This window comes from Dipteris shenzhenensis, chromosome 23 (assembly GCF_047967505.1).
Source record: "Dipteris shenzhenensis isolate YYH24624 ecotype China chromosome 23, Dip_SZ_1.0, whole genome shotgun sequence".
Lineage (NCBI taxonomy): Eukaryota > Viridiplantae > Streptophyta > Polypodiopsida > Gleicheniales > Dipteridaceae > Dipteris > Dipteris shenzhenensis.
In genome coordinates this window covers 20,144,503-20,150,502 of record NC_141618.1, presented here as the reverse complement: position 1 = coordinate 20,150,502, position 6,000 = coordinate 20,144,503, and positions in this window count along the sequence as shown.

The following is a 6,000-nucleotide window of genomic DNA, read 5'->3' as shown; positions in this document are numbered from 1 at the left end:
TTACCAAAATGACCTTGTCAACATTTCGATTGATGTTAGCATAGCTAATCACTCGTGACAAGGCATTGCACTTTAGGAGGTCCTTAGTGCCTTGTGGCAAAAAAGTTTTGTGGATACCCACAAAAAGTCCTGCTTGGCCAAGGTAATGTGCCAATATGTGATCTCGACCAAAGCTACTGCGAACAAGGCGTTGCCGAGATGAGAAGAGGTCGACCTCAAATACCTCCTGCAACAATCCAATATTACATCAGAATGCCGATAAAGCAAAATTATACCAAGAGGGAAGAAATTCAAAGCTCATAGTTTTTACCATTATGGAGTTGTCATGCTCAATCCCTTCCTCTTTGTCAATGAGGATGGATCCAAGGATCTGCTACTGTCTGGATTGAGATGTGGAGGCTTCTTCTAGCACATCAGGTGGGTCAGAGTAGATCGATTTGTCTGCATCTTTGATTCTGGCTAGTGTGAAAGCAAGAACCTCTTCTATTGAATCATCTACTCCCAAAAACCTAGGTTCTTACATAGTCATGTCCACCTCATATCCACACAAGACACCAAGAGCTTCATCCTCTCAAAGACCAAACATAACCTCGATGTCATGGAAAAAGAGCAAATTTCACATAGCAGCATCATGCATCCATCATGCATACCAAATCTAAAAGTGGAGCCAAAATTTTAAATGAATAAACACGTATAAAAACAATCTCTCCAAATCATTATATAAAGGAAATTTAAAAAAAAATAATATGTTGGCAATCCTCACATTCATTGGCTTGTAGTTGTGGCTTATCCTTACTCCAATATGCTACATATTAGAGCAATCAACCACTTTCACAACCAAATGCGAATCATCATGAAAATCTTGTTTTTTTTTAAAAATCTAGACTCCAAATGCATAAACACACATCAATACAACCTCTCTAAATAAAATAAGTACCTCACATAAAGATAAAGGCAAATTGCACTATCTCATTCACATGAGGAATATCACACCATATAGTAATGGTAGGAGCTTGTCCTAGTTTTTCCTCTAGTTGCCATACAATGAAGGATCCTTCAGGTAGTACATTAATTTGTACTTTGAAGGGAGGAGTAGAGACAAGGGTATAAGCTAAAGGAAGCCTTGAGGATGTTATTAGTGAAATTAAGAGATGTGAAGCAAAGAATAAATTATTTTGGTATGACTATCGACCATGTCAACTATGAAGTTAATCAAGAAATGCACTAGTTCAAGCATGATGGCAAACAACCCATCAAAGAGGCTTGCACCTGAGCATGTTGTGGAAAAACTAAAGTGTTTAGTTGTCATGGGAATATGGCTAATATAGATGTGCAGCCTATTGAAGAAATGAATCTTGCTCTAAGGTTCACAAATTAGCCAATTGTAAATAATACAACTTCTTTGAAAGGGTGCACCACTAACCAATCCTAGATATCACATGCATTCAAGGGGTATTAAAAAAATCCCTCAACGAAAATTTTGTCCCCAATAAAACCACCCCTCTTTACTTATGAACTAACATATTTTTAACTAAATTTGAATTAAAAACCCCCTCCTGTTATTATAAATCTGTTAAATTTTTTCAAAAAGTGGAATTAAAATACCCCTCCTTTTGAATGCACGTGGTACACTAAACTTTTGGGAGGTGAAGCCCCCGAGAATTTCATAAGATTTGAAGATAAAGACAAATTGCACAATCAAAGGATTTAGAATTGTATGTATGCGTGTGTGTGTGTGTGTGTGCATGCATGCATGCATGCATTCATGTGTGTGTGTGTGTGTGTGTGTGTGTGTATGCACCCATACATATTGGTAACCAAAAAATGCATGCATAGAGAGACAAGCTCGTATACGGCAATTTTAGCATTATATATGATGGTGATATCTTGGTCCCCAATTTGGAGTACTATGGGTGCATTGGGTTTTCCACATAAATTATTCTATGAGATGAAAAGGGAGCATGGCTATCTTGTAGGGTGATTTCTTGGGAAACCCAATGCACCTATAATACTTCAGAGTGGGGATAATGCCTTCATTGGAATTGGAATTTGGAATGCTAAGATTTTTGTACATGAGCTTGTCTCATTCTGCATGAATAACTGAACAAAAATAATCTCTTGGAAATATTGACACCTCACATAATACCGTTCACATTCATTGTCTTGTTGTTGTGGCTGAGTCTTACCCTAGTACATTAGATATCAAAGCAGTCAACCACTTCAACAATCACAATGAGCTCTCTCTCTCTCTCTCTCTCTCTCTCTCTCTCTCTCTCTCTCTTTCTCTGCTCATGATTTGATTGTGGTGCACCTTACCCCAACATGCTAACTCTAGGCACTATGGACCACAATCTTGCCAAGTGAAGAGTGCTCACAATCTTTCTATACACAAAAAATGAATAGGAAAGTTAGTAGAAACAAACAATAGTATAATATCCTTTTTCACCGATGTAATTACAAGTATCACCAATTTAAAAACATTTACCACTAGCTTTAAAAGTAATACCATTGGCAATTGAATTTATACTATTGGTTTCAAAGCATATATCACCTACTTTGAGGCTACCTCCACCATAAGATTTATCAGGTTCACCGGTGAATTTTTAAGGTTACCAACCTGATCATGTTACTTTCATGCATTTTGAAAACATAATTGACATTTTTGAATAATGGTTTTATGCAAATATGGATACATTAACAAAATCCCTACTCAAGTACCATACTCCTTACATTTTTTGAAATCCAAGCTAACCAATATTCTTTATCATGCCTCTTGGCATTTCCAACTAATCCAAGAGTTGAGCAAGAGCCTCAAACCTACCACATCCAATAATGCCTAACTCTTTTTTACCACTTGAGAACCCATCCTTACAAGACTATTGTTAAGAGTAGAACTTACCTAGAACAGAATTATGTATCAGCTATGCAAGGCAACATAAAAATGCAAAAATAGAAGGTAGTTGAACACAAGTCAAATTGTGTATTAGCTCAGAAATGTATCATTCAAGGTAAAAGTAGACATAATAGAGAAAGATAGGCGCAAAAATCTTTCTTATTCCAAAAACCAACAATACAACTTGCTCTTCTCCTCATAATATTCAACTAGTGAAGAGAAAGAGAGTTGTTACACTTATCATATTACCATGACTATGTTTTTTAACAGCACAAATAGTTATAACTGCCTATATGGTTGTTTTACCCACCACTACTACTTATGTTAATTACAAAAGTGTGTTCTACTTGGTGTTGGGTTATCCCCTAACATCTAGAACTCCCAATGGACCATTTTTCTTGGAACAAAAAAGTGCTGACTTGAACCTCGGAGAAAATGTTCTTTACATGAAATATTCCTTGACATATTTCAGGTCAATTGTCTGAGTACACTTGATTTTAAGGGCTTCCTTCATGTTCAGCAGACCCGCGGGTTCTGCTGTGGGCATCTCTGCCTATGGAACTGCTACAACAGAGGGTCCCTTTTGTTCTGTCTCCATGCTTTGGTCCACTGAGTATATTCTCCTCTATGTTGTCCTCTTGGGCCTCGGCATAAGAAGCTAACACTTCTAGCTTGTCTGAATCAGTTGGATCAGTCTATTGCAGTGCCTCTAAGTCTCTAAGCTGATCAGTAAGATGATGGATTATTGCATTCAGTTTAGTAATCTATGAGGCCATGATGCCATGTGTGTAGGCAGCTGTGGAGAACTCCTCATAGGGACTCTTAGCAATAATCATCATTCTGCTCATGATGGTAGCCCACAATTCCTGAAAGGTCTCCAATAGTTAGATCCTCATATCATTCAGATCCATTGGTGACATAAAGGGACCATCAATATCTGCATCTTCCTCAGTCATTTCTTTAAGCTGTTCTTTTAGTGGAATTTCTCTTGGCATTTTGGGATTTGCTGATAATGCCTTTGCTGCAAATGATTAATACTACTTGGCAAAATCAATGCATGTCGGCTGCTTAGAAGAAAGGGTTGGTTAAACTTCTTCTCAAGAAGCCCATCTCCGAGTCCTTAGTAGCTGATTGGAGTCCCATTACTTTGATGCTGGTGTGACATGAAGTTGGGGGTAATAAACTTCACGCACCTCTTCACTTCCTACTGCTTTCGAACTGACTACCAAAAATATTTATCATTGAGAATGGGACATTAGAAAGAAGCTTTTATGCCAATATACCACACCATACTTTCCTCTCTCAGATGAGAATGAAGATGGTAACATCCCAAGTGATGTTGTAATCAAGCATAGGGAGAAGGAAAGGATTAGCAGAGGCCATAATCTTAGCGAGCCAGTCTGCACCAAAGAGAAGAGCGATACGTTGTTGAAAGAAGATCTTGCGGCTCAACATGACATGAACTGATATATATCGAGGAGTTTGAAGGGGCTGATTGGGTCGGATGGGTAGATTCCAAGGAAACATTGCACCTCCTTCATAGACACCTTTATACTTAGCTCAAAACACTCTACAAACTGTCATTAGACACAAAGGCCTATAGCTTTCAGTAGAGACATGATATCAGAGATTTAATCAAACAAAGAGATGCTCCTTGAGATGGGCTTCATGCTGATATAAGTTTCATTGAAAACAGACAGACGGTTGAAGAGATATGGACAGTTTACTGGAAGGGGGTAAAAACTATCATGAAAACAGACTATCAAACACAAAGACTCATAACATTTTGCAGTAGTATCTGATTTAAGATCTAAGCACATAAGCCATGCACCTTAAAGAGAGCTTCGTGCTGATATAGGTTTCATAAGAAACAGAGAAGCGACCAAAAACTTATGGATAGTTTACTAGTCGGGGGTAAAAACTGTCATGAAAACTGACTATCAGACACAGAGAATCATAACTTTTTGCAGCCATATCTGATTCAAGATCTGATCACATATAAATATGCATCTTGAAGAGAGATTCACGCTGATATAAATTTCATTACAATCGGACTAATGAGCACAAAGTTATGAGCAAAACACTAATAGCGGGTCAAACTATCATGAAACCTGTCCTCCACCCAGGCTAATTTCGCCTGAGTAGGATGCTCCCTCAAGACTCCACCTTCATCAACGATCCACCCCTCATGGATTCTGCCTAGAAGAGTAAAAACAAGCTTGCATGGTGGCTCGGGAAATAGATGGACCATGTGTGCATAGTGAGCGGCCGAATAGAAAGAACTTTCAAGGCTTTAAAAGAGAAAAGGGACGAGACACTCAAGAGAGAGAGAACCTGAAGTGACCTTCATTACAAATAGAGTGAGAATCCACTTCAACACTACAAACACAAGAGAGAAGAAGAGGTTTCATACATACAAGAGGAAGCGAAAGCTCCAAGACTACTCATAGAGAGAGAATAAACTAGAGAGAGATGGACTCAAGAGTCTACATAAGAGAATATCTACAAGAGGGAGAGAAGGCTCATGAAAGAGGCTTGGGGAGACTAGAGCTACAGCAACATGAGGCCTAATGGTGGAAGAGATTCTGATGAACAAGGGAGAGGAGGGCTCCTTTTATAGAGATTTTGTTAGCCTCCTTCACCCATTTACAATTGCTGCCTGTAGATTCCTTTCCCCATCAATCACATAAGCATGTATGTCACCATCCATGTCCTTTTTGGCTACTCTTGCCATGTGTCCTATCAAAAGATGCTCAAGACTCTTAAAATATTGAGAAAGTCAAGAGTCTCCTCACATGGAGCCCATAGGGACCCTCTCTTTTCCACATGTCCACATCCTCCTTATTCCACATAGGAGTTCTAGAAGGATTTTTCTTGACTTCACACTCCTTCACATTCCTTCCACACGCTTGGCATGTGGCCTCTCTTATATTATTGGAACACATGGACATGAACCCACCTCTTTATATGACTCACTCTTCCTATTTTCTAAAAAACTCATAATATCCCATACACAAATAACTCTCACCCCATACCAAGGTATTTATAATTCATACCTATGGTATTTACAATGAGCCATTCCACTCATCCTCTCTATCCCATACAAT